Here is a 15,085-nt window from a genome sequence, read left to right as displayed (position 1 = left end):
GAATATATATGGAACAATGTGGTTGTGGAATAATAATCAGAAATCGAATATCTGAATATTTATAATATTTCAGCTATAGAAAATATGTTAATTTTAGGCATCAAAGGCATGATTCTTCACCTCAAAAATAGAAAAATTATCTCACTTTACCCAATATTATTAATTTAAATCATTTTTCCCACATGAAATAAATAACATTTTAGTGATCTGAAGCAAACTGAAAAAGTTTATGTGGGTCTGGTGCTATGGCTCAGTGGTAGGGCGTTTGTCTTGCACAAGGCTGACCCAGGGACGAACCGTGGTTCGATCCCTGGCATCCCATTTGGTCCCTCAAACCAGGAGCAATTTCTGAGCATATAGCCAGGAATAACATCTGAGTGGCACTGGGTGTGGTCCAAAAAATTATGTGTATACATATACACATAATGACCTATATGATAACAAATTTTATTCTATGCCTTTTATGCCATGCTATGCTACAAAATATATTTAATTTTTCATAATCTTGGCATAGAAATTCTTCTCTTCGAGTTAACTACAATTACAATTCTTCTATAGAAAGGTCTGAGTATCAGGATCATTATTGTCAATCATAAGCTACTAAATTATTTTGATAACTGCTCAATTTATTTGATGAAATAATTAGGACATATATTAATCTGATATCTCAATTGAGAGAGAAAAATTTAGAAGTAACAAATAGAGTTAAAACTAAAACAAAATGGGGCCGGAGAGATAGCATGGAGGTGAGGTGTTTGCCTTTCATGCAGGAGGTCATCGGTTCGAATCCCGGCGTCCCATATGGTCCCCTGTGCCTGCCAGGAGCGATTTCTGAGCCTGGAGCCAGGAATAACCCCTGAGCACTGCCGGGTGTGACCCAAAAACCACAAAAAAAAAAAAAAAAAAAAAAAAAAAAAAAAACTAAAACAAAATATTAAATAATTACATTGCTGACATAATTTATCTCAGATTTTCTTCCTGTTAATGAAAAGCCAATAAATCTAACTTATCTGTGTTATAATTTAAATCTTATTCACACTAAAATATAATTTTTGTAAAAACCTCTATTAACTTATATGTTTCACATCTTTTCTCTTTCTATTTTCTTAAATCTGATTATAATTTAAATATGCATTCATAATAAAGAAATAATTCAATTTACTTTTTTTTTTTTTTTTTTTTTTTTTGTGGTTTTTGGGTCACACCCGGCAGTGCTCAGGGGTTACTCCTGGCTCCATGCTCAGAAATTGCTCCTGGCAGGCACGGGGGACCATATGGGACGCTGGGATTCGAACCGATGACCTCTTGCATGAAAGGCAAACGCCTTACCTCCATGCTATCTCTCCAGCCCCTCAATTTACTTTTTACTATTTTGAAATTAGCTTTTAAAAATTAAATAATAATGAAGAAACTTCATTCCTTAGCTTCTGTTAGAAAGACACACAGCTCCTCCTAGAGATCCATTATATATTTCAAGTTTTGCTAGTCATTTTTTAAAAGATTTTCAGTAAGTGTTCTCTTTGACATGGTATTGAAATATTAGCTTCCTGTAGTTGACGTTTGGATTATTGATGATGTATGTATTAATTTTTACTCATGTACTTTACAATTTCAGATAAATGCCATACATATGGATATGCATTTTTCAAAGTAAATGCATAGATTTAAAATTAATAGTTAATATAGCTTGAGGCAAATCATCAAATTATTTTATAAATGCTGCCGCAGAGCATTTTAATGTACATCTAAAATAAGTTTAACAGTATTCCAAGAGCTCACATTCAATTAAGGCTTGAAAAATGAGATAGTATAAATTATGAATCAGCATTGCACAATGCATAGTAGTATAATGTCATAGTTCTAAGAACTAAAAATAATTTAAAGTTTTTCCCTACAGGATATTCTTGCCTATTTGGGTATATTCATGTTATGCATTGCCTAAAGGAATATATTTTTTATAAACAATACTTATTTTTTAAAAAAAAAGTTGGTGTTCTGAACTACAAGTAAGGATTTTATTAGTGAAAATGTGTATATAATGCTAAGCTAATTATAAAACCTCAAAATTGAAATGTACTTGTTTGTTCCTCAAGATTTAAATGGTTCCCACCTAGGGAGAGAACTTTCAAAACACACAGAGCAAGCATGATATTTCTACTACTAAACAGCAAATAGCTAAAGTCAAATAACACTTTTGAATCTGTTTCCTTTCCCCAACAATTCTATGAAGCTTAGAGGAATCAAACATAGTACTTAGGACAATATTCTAGATAATTCTTATCTCTAAATGAAGATGCTAATTGCTTTTCTTTTTAAAAAAACATGCTTTATATATAGATAGGCTATATTTCTAATTAGTGATTCTATAATTAGCAATCACATTTGGTTACCCGTGAGCAATATTAACATGAACATTTCATTTGCCATTTTGTTTCCACAGGAATTTCCCAGCTTTGGTGAATGACCACCTTGGAACCACCATTTGGATTGAAGACAAATGTCATTACAAGTTTTTATGACAGTCAGGATGCCTTTAACATTTCATAAATAAAACACTATCTCTTCTCTGTTCTTTAAGGTGTTTGCTTTATTATCCGGGGCATGAAAATTTTTTTTATTGCTCTTCTTTACTAACAAATCCATGGTATTTCTCTCAAAAACTATCTATGTTTTATGACAAGAATTGCATATTTTAATAAAAATATTTGCTCTCACTTGAAGATGCTGAAGTTTATTTAAAAGCTAGTCTAGTTACTCTGGTAGGCCTGAATACAGAACAACATAAATAATGCAGAATTAATAAACATCACGGGCCAGAGCAAATTTCATAGAGATTTATGCTCTGATTGAAAATAAGTTCTTTTAGGAGCTAGTTTGTGGTTGTCTTTTGAACTACATAGCTATGACATTTTCTGTGCTAGCATTTTCTAAAAAAATATATACATTCTTTCTGAGAATTGTTTACCGCATCATAAACTTCAGTTTGTATATTGGTACATAGCATTGTTCAGCTCATATAATTTTAGTGTTTTTTTAATTAACAAAGTAACAAATAATCTTTAGTTGCAACATTCTCTGAAATCTAGAGAAATAAATAAAAATATGTGAGAACAGAAAATAGAATAAATGACAAAATTCTATAGAGCAGCACAGACAAAGGCACACATGCAACAAGACTGTACCAAATATCATAAAATTATAGACAAGACATTGTTAGGGTGGTTTGTACCACACCCCATGGCATTTAGTGCTACTCCTGACTGTTTAGATCACTCCTGGCAAGCTTAGAGGAGCATATGATATGCTGGGGATCGAACCAAGGTGCGCCGAGTACAAAATAAATGCCCTACCCATTGTGTTATAACTCAAACCACATAAATAAATAACGTTATCATTATTAAGTTAAAAAAAGCAGTTAGAAAAATAATCTAACAAATTAACTCTCAATCATAACATTAAATGCAGTATTTTTTGCAGGATCACTGTTTTTAATTCATTGATCCAACATTACCAATTTATTTCTTGTTACCATATACTTCACTAGTCAAAGATAATAATCAAAAAGCCCATTACATCTAAGAGGCTCCTAGGAAGTGGCACTGTATGGTAGAATGGTCATTTATTCAGGTACAATTGAATATTCTAAAGGAAAGGATTAAGTTAGAAAGCAGGTCAAAAGATTTATTCCGAGTCTCTTCTGAGTATGAATAATTAAAACTACTGGTCGTCATTTTCAATTTTTCTACTTTTGTATCCTAAATATAGTGTACCATTTAATAGGGTAATATATATATATACATATATATATATATATATATATTTTTATATTATGCAGAAGAAAAAAAAAGAACCAGAACAAATTTTAGGGTTTTTTTTGTTTTTTGATTTTTTGTTTTTGTTTTGTTATTGTTGTTGTTGTTGTGTTCTTTCTTTTTTGTGCTCTGTTTTGTTTATATTTTAGAAGTGTGAATATTGTGTGGTGCTTGTGTCTATCGCTGTAGTACTCATTGGATTTCTTGTTTGATTTTTCTTTTTGTATTTGTGATTTTCTTCCTTTTTCCCTTTCTTCTCTCAAAACTGATATTTAGAAGGACCCTGCCCACTTTTGGCCTGTCTTATTTTTACCCCATTCTATTTTTTTTCCAAACAGAACCACATAACTGGAACCATCTTGCTCTGCCTTCAAATTGAGAGAGAAATAACAGAGGGTACCAAGTCCAAACAACTGTATGATCATTAAATAGTAATAAAAATGATCAGACTTAACACCAAATCCAAAGCCAAAGTGGACAGAATCGATACCCAATCTACAACAAGCTAGACACAGAGGGTATCACTTATACTAGCAGCCCTGGGGGTAAGGGAGGGGGATATGGGTTGCATGCTGGGAATGGGGGTGGAGGGAGGACAACTTCGATGGTGGAAATTACCCTGATTCAATGTTAATATGTACCTAAAATATTACTATGAAAGATATGTAATCTTTGATAAAAAAAAGAATAAACTATTAGCAGCACACACAAAAAATTAAGCCTTCTACTTGTATCTGATATTAACTGATATAAATATGATTGTGGTCACATTATATATATTTATATATGCATGTATGTGTGTTTCAGAAAGTTACACCCCAACATGTTACAAGGCTAGCACAGACAAGTCCTCAGAGACAAGGACTTTTGTAGCGATAGAAATGAATTATTTAAAATATAATGCAGTGCTTTTAAAGAGAATTTTTTAAATCCCCATGCTCCAAAATATATCATGCCTCTCGAACATTTAAATGCGGTGTGATACCTGTTATATTTGCCAGTTTTTTGGAAAGAAAAAACCCCACAAAATATTAGTACCAATGCATATGGAAAAATCATGAAACTCTTGGCTGAAAAATATGAACATGTCTCCTAAGGGGGAAATGGCTGTCAATTTGGAACTGGGTCAAAAGACATTTCCTAAGCAACTGATTTTGAGTAGGACAATTTGGCAAAATGGTATATGGAATATAATTGAACTAGAGTACAATGATCTAACATCTTAATAGGAAGATGAGAAATTATCTCTTATGGAACTGTCTATTCCAGCACAATCAAACTCATTTCAAGTGAAAACACATATAAATGCATTAAAAATGTGAATTTTCATTTCAGCCTCTGTAAGATTTATGCTCAGCTTTTAAATAATTTAAAAAATAAAACCTTTAATTATTATTAAGTTTAATAATATTTCTTATTATTTAATAAGGCCATGAAATAACATTTTAAAAGATTTCCTATTACTGTCTGTCTTAATTCTTATTTCTTTAATTAGTGGTGTGTGTGTGTGTGTGTGTGTGTGTGTGTGTGTGTATGTGTGTGTAGAGTAAAAGGGAACAAGACAGAGACATAAGAGACAGGGAGACAGAGACAGAGAGTTTCTGGATCTACTGATTCCTACTGCTGATACCTTGCTACACTTCAAATATCATTGAATAAAATTATTGGGATCAAATACAGATAGAATATAAACGGCAAAACAAGCCAGTTCCTTTATATACTTTATATTTTCAAATTTATTTTTATTAGTCTAAGTATATTTTTCCGATTAGATATGCATTCATAAATATTTAAATGAATATCATTAATATTTACTCTCAAAGGAAAAATAAGCACGCATTTGTTGCATCAGAAACAAAATAATTTATCACAATTCATCTTAAAGCATTTTTAGGGATTACAGAGATAAAAATTAACTTGGTAAAAATAACAAAATCAAGTGCAAAGATTATGACTGTTAGCAATAACATTTTTTCTGATCTCTGTATCTAGTTACAGAGTACCTACTATATATTACTTAAATATATCAACTTTGAATTCATGTTTGTCACTCAACACATCCACAAAAACAATACAACAAAAATAAAAGCAAGTGTTTGAATATAGTTTGCAAAACTGAAAGAGGTGCAAGGGACAGTGCAATGATTCCCATTGAAGATAGTGGAGAGTTATTGGTACTTTCAGAATTTGCACTGTTGTAACATCATATGATGATATGTTGACTTATTCTCCTAACATATACACAAGAATAAAAATCATCACCCCAAATAACATGATAGATATTCCTCACTGACAACAAAAATAGGCATAATTATATTTTAAAACAACAAAAGAACATAAAGTCTACTGCAAAATAACCAGCAAGTTAGAACACATAAGAATTATATATAAAATGATTTTGATGTCAGAAATTTTGTTCTCTCATTCATTTCCTGAATAACTATCACAGATTTTATTGTATTTTATTTTAACAAAAGTAGATCATAATCAATTTGTTATGATTTGCTTCTTCTTTAATTTACTGCTATTAATGAAAAAATAGGTGAGGGAATTAATATATAGTGGTGATGAATATGCCATTAAATGCCATATCTCTGCATACAGTTATTTTAACATTTACAATGGCATAAAAAAAGGTTGAATTTTGGCTTTTGATAAGGTTTCCTGTCTAAATTTAGGTGTCATCCAAGTGTCAATAATTGTTTATAAAATAAACAATGCATGTATCCCTAAAGAATGTTACAGTATTGTATCTTAGTCATAGCCCCCCCAAATAATGCAGAATTCAAAGGATAATATATCTCTTATATATAGTAATAATATTTTATGCTACAGAGTTGGATACTGGAATTCTTCTCTTTATCATGATTGCTATTTATTCTATTGTTCTATATTCTTTTATTAATTCTAATTTTGAAAGATCTAATAGAACATTACGGCATATCAAAGTTAAGTGAATATAATTATTCATCAATGTCCTGTATATGTATCATTCACTTAGTAGTATCACTATTCTGTTTTATAACATGCAATTGTTCTCTTTGATTGATAAAAGTGGATTTTTTTTTGATAAAACTGAAAATTCAAACCACATTTAAATACAGGCATATTTGTTCTTTTTTGGAGTTAAAATTTGTTCAATGTCTATGTGTTGTTTATGCGATAATTAATAATAGTTTAATATATGGCATAATCTGACTACATATATCTGACTATTTACAAAGGCTTTTGAGAAAATGTGCTCTACTAATCTTGGATATAATGTCTTAAATATGTTCTTATAATAGAAATGATCAATAGGATGCATATTTTCTGTACCCTTACTAATGGTCTACTTAATAGTTAATAGGTTAATGAGATAAATCTTTAAGTAATTAATTCAGCTAAAGTAACCTGTTTGTTTAGTAAGCTTCCTTTTTCATATTTACTAAAGTTTTAAGGCACATTGAGTTTTGTGTCTGAATTGAACAAAAATTAGTGCCAGATTTAAGATACTTGGCTTTCATTTGGACAACCTTAATTCTATCACATCATTGAATATGGATACATGGAAGATAGGGTTATTTGAAGCACAGAGCCACAAGTAAACACTAAATAATGCTATGTGTACCCAACACACAATAAAAATAATCATTATGTCTCTTAAATATAGTATTCCACCATTTAATGGCAGTAGTCTTTCCTTTTTGTTCCTGTTCCCATGAAAGGCACTATGCTTCTGTAAATGTACATAGATTATTTATTTTATTTAAACTATTATGTGTAATTATTTTACATAGTATTTATGTACAACATACTGTTTTCACTGCCATTTTAGGACAATGTCCATTTTCTTAGTGTGCTTAGATAATTTATATTATTCTTTCATATAAATGCTCATTTACATGGAATGGTTATAATTAGTTTAGTTGGTTGTTTTGTTTAATACCTTTGATTTTTATTCATTTTCCCTTAGACTAATTCCTTCATTTTTGGTAAAAGTCAGTGGTTAGGTAACACATGACTAAGTGCTAAGAGTTTTTACTAGTTGTTGAAACCAGATCATGTTTTTCACAAGCAATGCTATTAGGCTTTTGACTGTATTAAAAGCCATTTTTCTTATATTATTTTATATACTTAAATATAAGTAAATAATGTCTTTAAAATATATGTTATGTTAGTTTGGCCTTATCATTCTACTTTATTAATAGACACTACAGAAATTATCATATAAATATAATTGTGGTTCTAATACCAAAAAAAAAATAACCAGACACTTAAATCATTTAAGCTCTTCTATATAAAAACTTTCTTATATAGCTGCATATTTCTACATGGCATACATTGGGACATATTGAAAATAGCAGGCTATAGATATGATTATTTTATTTTAAAGTGAATACATTATAAAATATTCAAAAGCATTCAGAAATATATTCCAATTACATAAATATTTTTATTTTCTTTAATAAGTTTCAATTGTTCAAATATCAGCTGTTGTTTTCTTTTAGACTTAAATTTACTTTAAGCAGCAATATATATATATATATATATATATATATATATATATATTGTGGTTTTTGGGTCACACCTGGCAGTGCTCAGAGGATATTCCTAGCTCCAGGCTCAGAAATTGCTCCTGGCAGGCACGGGGAACCATATGGGATGCTGGGATTCGAACCGATGACCTCCTGCATGAAAGGCAAACACCTTACCTCCATGCTATCTCTCTGGTCCCAGGCAGCAATATTTTTAATGTTGAATATTTTGGAAATACTCTTATACTTTCTTAATTTGAAATTGTTTAAATTTAATGATAAAGTTTTATTTCTTCTTAATAGTGTTTTAATTAACATTTGGTCTATTTTTTCTGTGTCTCTTAACTGGTACATTTAGAACATTGACATTGAGGAAGATGAGTGTCATGGGATTTAATGTCATCTTGTATATAAGTTTGGTGTGTCTGTTGATATGTATTGTCTTAAAGTAGATCTTTCAGTTTTTTTTCTTTAAGGCTGGTTTTGCATTTGTAAAGTTTCTGAGCTGTTGCTTATCCATGCATCTATGTATCCTTCTTCAAACCTGAATGTGAGTTGGGCTGGGTGCAGTGTTCTAGGTGAAGCACTCTTTTCATTCAGTCTTGCCACCATATCCCACCACTGTCTTCTGGCCTTGAGAGTTACTTGTGAAATGTCTGCTGTAAATTTTAAGGATACTCCTTTGAATGTAATTTTCCTTTTTGATCTTGCTGCTTTCAATATTTTATATCTATCTGTGAAATTCGTCATTGTGCCTAGGATGTGTCTTGGGGTGCTTTTCTTCAGGTCTCTTTTAGCTGGTACTCTTTGTTAATGGAGAATTTGATTGCATGCAGTCTTTAGCTCTGGGAGTTTCTCTGTGATGATGTCTTTGACTGTTGATTTTTCCTGGGGAGCTTTTCCTGGGACTCTGGGACTCCAATGGTTCTTATGTTGTTTCTGTTGAGTTTGTCAAAGATTTCTATTTTTATCTGTTCACATTCTTTGAGTACTTTTTCCATTATCTGATTGTTTGCCTTAAAGTTTTTTCCAATCTCTTCTGCTGTATGAAGTTGTTCTGCATTTCATCTTTCAGTTCACTAATTCTGTCCTTGGCTGCTGCTCACCTTTTGGAGAGGCTTTCCATTGAGGTGTTCCATTCATCTACCTGTTTTTAAGATCTGTTATTTCAAATTAGAGTTTTCTGATTTTTATCTTTGTTTTCTTTTCAGCTAGAGATATGTTTTCTTTGAGTTCCATGAAGATCCTCCATATTTCTATTCTAAACTCCTTATCGGAGAGATTAATCAGATGATTGGTATTTTTGGGGGGCATCAGAGCTATAATCTTTATTCTCTGTGCATGGTGTTTGCCTGTGAGATTTCTTCATTGTGACACTTGTAGTGTTATTTATTCTGCATATTATAGCGGGGTTCATTAATTCGAAAGAGCACATGGCCAAGTAGCTGGTTTTCACTCAGTCTTTCTTGGCCTTTCTGCTTGGGTGCCTCTAGGATACAGTTTTAACTGGGTCTTTATTTGTCTTTTCTGAAGAGTTTTAGGAGATAGAAGAGAAGAGAAACACGCAAAAGTTCCAGCTACCCTCAGTCTCTCCCTGCTGCTAAGCTCACAGCAGGGGCAGACACTGCCCACCTTCACAAAGGAGCTACCTTTTGGCTTGGGCGCCTCTGGTAGCCAGTTTTCACTCAATCTTTCTTGTCCTTTCTGCTTGGGCACCTCTAGGAGACAGTTTTTCCTGGGCCTTTCTTGACTTTCTCAGGAGAGTTTCAGTAGACAGAAGAGAAGAGAAACACGCAAAGGCGACAGTTCCCCTCAGTCTCTCCTCATTTGATATTTTTGAGCTTTAGATCTGCCATTTTTTGTCTTCTATCATATTTTGATAATTTTAGACAATTTTAGAAACTTATTCTTAACTTATAAAAATTAGAAGCCATCAATATCTCCTTCAGTGTGCAGAGAAACAGTAATATATTCAATTAAAAGAATATCATTTAGTATTTAAAGTATTTTGCTACTAAATCATGAAAAAAATAGGAAGGAATCAAAAAGTACTACTGAATCAAAGAATCCATTGCTAAAGGTGATCTGTGACTCAATAATGTGATGTTTCAATAAAGCCAAATTTAGAGGAAAGATGAAAAGATCAATAAAAACCTAGAAAGAGGGAAAGGTCAAATCAGTGGTCCTCAAACTTTTTAAACTGCATATATCTTTTTTTTTAAATATGGAATGCTTCACAAATTTGTGTGTCAAAAAACAAAATGGGAATAAATACAATATGTGGCTTGAGGGCCATAGTTTGAGGACCACTGGGGGAAAAATGGAGTATATTTAGGGCAGTAAAAAGCTATATTATAACCATAGTTTCTTTCCTTGAATATGTCTAAATTCATAAAACATGCAGCTCAAGCTTAAACCATTATAGGAAGTACTTTATTTGCTACTGGTGATTCCATTCATGTAAGCAAACCTTTCTTACAATGGTAATGCTTTCACTCTGGAGGCAACAGAAGATCCAAGGAAGTGGTAGAATCTCAGAAGCAATCAGAAATAGTGTTTTTTTATTTAAAAATATATAATGTTTGAGGATAGAATATTATGCGTAATATTTTTTCTGATGTAAGAAGATTTTTAACCAATATGCCACCAACAACTCTGGTGAGAGAGGCCATACATGAATAGGAACAGTGATGTGAGAAATCTATAAATTTCTTTCAACTTGAATTTCTAAGCCTTAATTTATGTTTTTAAATTGTTTAAAAATAATTTAGTCAGTCTAATGTATTAAAAAGTCTCTATACTGTCACCTTGAATCTTAAGCTGCCCACTTGTGTATCACTCCCAGTTCATTTACTCTCCTCAAAATACATTGAGTCATTGAGTGTAGAAAACTTAATTAAATCTTCTTTATCCTTGCTGTAATTGCTGTTATGTTATTATGAACTTTTATTATTTTACTACATACTTTAGTTTGTTTCATGTTTTTAAAAATACCTTTTTTCAGATTGTTTAATCTATGCTTTTATATGTAATCCTCTAAGCCATTTCTATTTAAGCTATTTCTTATAATCTAAATTCTATGGCATATATATATGGTCCTCAAGCCTGACAGGAGCGATTTCTGAATGCAGAGTCAGCAGTAACTCCTGAGTACCTCAGGGTTTGATGCAAAAACAACAAATACTAAACAAACAAAAATTAAAGCAAAAGAATACAAACATGTTCATAATTGGGTTTTAGTCATAAAATGCACACACCCCTTCTTCACCAGTACAATTTTCCTGTCACCATTGTCCCCCCATTTCCTAACACCCCCACTCCCTGCCTGTCTTCAAGACATTGTATTTCTCTTTTTATTATCATGGTAGCTATTAGTGTAGATATTTCTCTATCTGTACTTACCACTCTTTGTGATAAACTTCTTATCATGGGCTGGTCCTTCCAGTTCTAGTTGAGAACTCAATTGTCTCTTCCATTTATTTCTAAACTTTTTCACTTTTAACTTGAGAATGTGCATTATATACAGGCCACTTTGAGCTGCATTCTCTTTTTTCTCAGATCTGCTTCTATGACTCTCCCTGATGTTCTTAGTGCTCTCTATTTTGGGGGGAGGCTCCCATTTTAATTCTCTATTAAAAAACGTCGAATTACAACCAGACTGTCTGGAATGTTTGGTGATTACATCTACATCCGTGTCATGTATTAATATTTTAGACAGAAAACAAAACCAACAGATCTTGTACCAATTTTTCTAAAACCATAATGTTCTTAGTCAGAAAAAAAAATGTTGTTCCTCATTCTTTCTTCTGCAGTTGTCTTATGACTACTACGATTTCCACTATGCTTTAATCATCCAAAGTTCTCTTTCAGAGAACTTGTTTGATTTTCAGAGAACTAGACAGGCAAGCTATTCTGTGTATTCTATTACCCATACATCAATGTTCACTCTGTATAATGTTCACTCTGTGCTGTTTTCAGGTTCTAGATGAATAGCTAAAAAACTATTCAAAGGTGGGACCACCGCAGAGATAGGTCAAAGGAGTGAAGAGTGAGTCAGAATAAATGAGGTTCCAGAATCTGAGCACTGACACTATATCTCTCACCCTGAACTGAAAGTGTGACTCTTACTGGTGGGGTCTAGCATCAATAACCCAAATGAAACATGTCACCAAGCCAGGTACTAAACTATTGCCCTGTACATTTATCTGTAGTGAAAGTATATGAAGCTTAGATGATTCACACAGCTTGGAAACTCCATGCAAAAGTATTGGTAACTCAATGTTGGTTTGCTACTGTTTAGAATTTTTCTTCACTCTGCTACTATTTTCTTAGCAGAGTTCTCCAAAAGTGGGTAAATCAAAACTTGCTTAGTTTTATAATATTTTAATGTAAAAAAGACTTTGAAAATTTACTGCATTTTGTTTGGAATTAAACATTGACCTACTGTACATCAGGAGCAGAAATTATAAAGCCTTTCTGCTTTATGTTGAGAAAAAATAAGGGTGATTAAAGTTTTTAGTACATACTTGACTATCACTGTTTCTCCAGCTCTCATGTCAGTATAGTTAATTTATTATATAATATATACTTTATTTTATCAAGTGACTAGGTCCATATTTCTGAGCTAACAAGTGATAGTTATCAGCAAGCTATGTGATGTTAATCAAAATTCCGGGTATTTAATTTCAGTAGGATGAGCATAAATGTTTAAAAACTTAAGCAGATTCTGTTAATTTATTTTAAATATTACACTTGCAGTTATAGTAATGAAAGTTCTATCATTATTAATTACCATTTCAGATATGCCAAAAGTCCCAATTTCTCTGAATTATAAGAAAATTCATCAATTTGTATTGAATTTAATTCCAAGTTGGATGCTGAACAAGCAATGCATAAGTATACACTATTTGCTATCTATCATTTTAGGATTTATCGGTATAGAAATAAAAATTGAATAATTTGTGTAATTATAATAATTTAAAGAACAAAATATGATCATTTTATACTGTCATTACATATGCCTGATATTGTTCATGGTTATATAAATAAAACATAAGAGAAATTAAATACTTAAAATCTAGGTTATGATTTAACTTTTAAAAATATGTGAACTTCTTTGTAAAGATTTCAACATTTAGTAATTATGAAGCTCTAAAAACAAATTTTTAGAGTAGGGTATAAACCTCAAATTGGCAGACACAGAATAGTATCACTCATCTATGGGTTTAAAAAAAAAAAGACATTACTGTAATAAGAACCAGACACAATAGATTTAAGGGCTGGGAGGGCTGTAAGGACTGGCTCACAATTTGAAGTTCACCACAAAGAATGGTGAATGCTGTTAGGGAAATACTACACTATCAACTAGCATGACTATGTTGAAGAATGAGAGTAGAATGCGTGTCACGATACTGGCAGGGGTGGGAGAGGTGGGGGGGCATTGGTGGTGGGAATGTTACACTGGTGAGGGGGGGTGTTCTGTTTATGACTTAAACCCAACTACGAACATGCCTGTAATCATGGTGCTTAAAAATTACATAAAAGATGGCTTAGTTAGTCATTTAAAAAAAAAGTGACAGACAACTTGATGACTATACTTGGACAAGGACACTACCTACCCTGATGCTCTCAAGCCAGACATCACTAGGTAAGCATCTCACCCTTCACCTGGAAGTACTAAGCCAAATAGGTCCCTATTCAATACTAAAACAATGTCTTTAGTACTGTGAAGCCTAGAGCAGAAGGAATTCTCTTTTGTTGACCCAATGTTAAGCTTTCATTTAAGTAAGGCTAACAAGGCTATTTCTACTTAAGGCCCAAATTTCTACTCAGATCTTAAGGCTGTTAGAAACCAGAAACACTGCCCCAGGACGATAGGCCATAGCAAAAGAAAGCAGACATTGTGGAAAAGTCCCCAAGATGCTAGACAATCAGCTTAATGGTCATCATATATAGTCACTTCTCTGTGTAAACACTATTTAATCTGATTTGTAACCCCATATGGGCTCACAAAACTGAGGTTTGTGAACTCTCTGGGAGGTGGCCCTCGCGGCTCAGTTTGGAGCTGTTGATAGATGGAATAAAGTCTTGCTTTGCTTTATTTCAATTGTTTGGTCTCATCCTTCAACCCTGGACCCTAACAAATACCTTTAACAAATCTTATGGTCACTAGAGCAATTCCTGGAGTTATCTATTTGCACAGTCAGGAGTAATAAATATCTAAAAAGCATATAATGTGACCCAAATAACCTTTCTCAAAAGAAAACATTACTGTTAAAATGCCTTAATTTATGGATAGCATATATATTTATAACATACATGTATTTATAATTTATATATTTATAATAAATATTTATAACATAAATGATAAATATTAGCATTATGCTAATATGTGAGAGAAGTGGAGTTTTAATGCTTTTTTGATTAAATAGATTGTATACTACAAGTTTTCTCATGATTTTTAAATAGTATATGGTTTATTTTTAATGAAAATAACTTTTCTTATACTTCTACTGACAAAATTATGTTTTAAAGAACATTACAATTACAGGTTAAAGAAATAGTTCAAAGGAATAGTGCACATGCCTGTTTTTTCGTTTTGATCAATATTTGGACTACATGGTCCCCCAGAGCACTGCCAGGAGCAAATCCTGAGTCATATGCTGTGAGTAGCCTGCTGTACCCCCAGGTATAGCCCAGGAAACATTACAAAAGTAAGATTCCAAAACTTTAGTGATAACATTAATAGTGCTTTTT

This window comes from Suncus etruscus, chromosome 8 (assembly GCF_024139225.1).
Source record: "Suncus etruscus isolate mSunEtr1 chromosome 8, mSunEtr1.pri.cur, whole genome shotgun sequence".
In the NCBI taxonomy this organism is placed as follows: Eukaryota; Metazoa; Chordata; class Mammalia; order Eulipotyphla; family Soricidae; genus Suncus; species Suncus etruscus.
Note: the sequence above shows the minus strand (reverse complement) of the source record.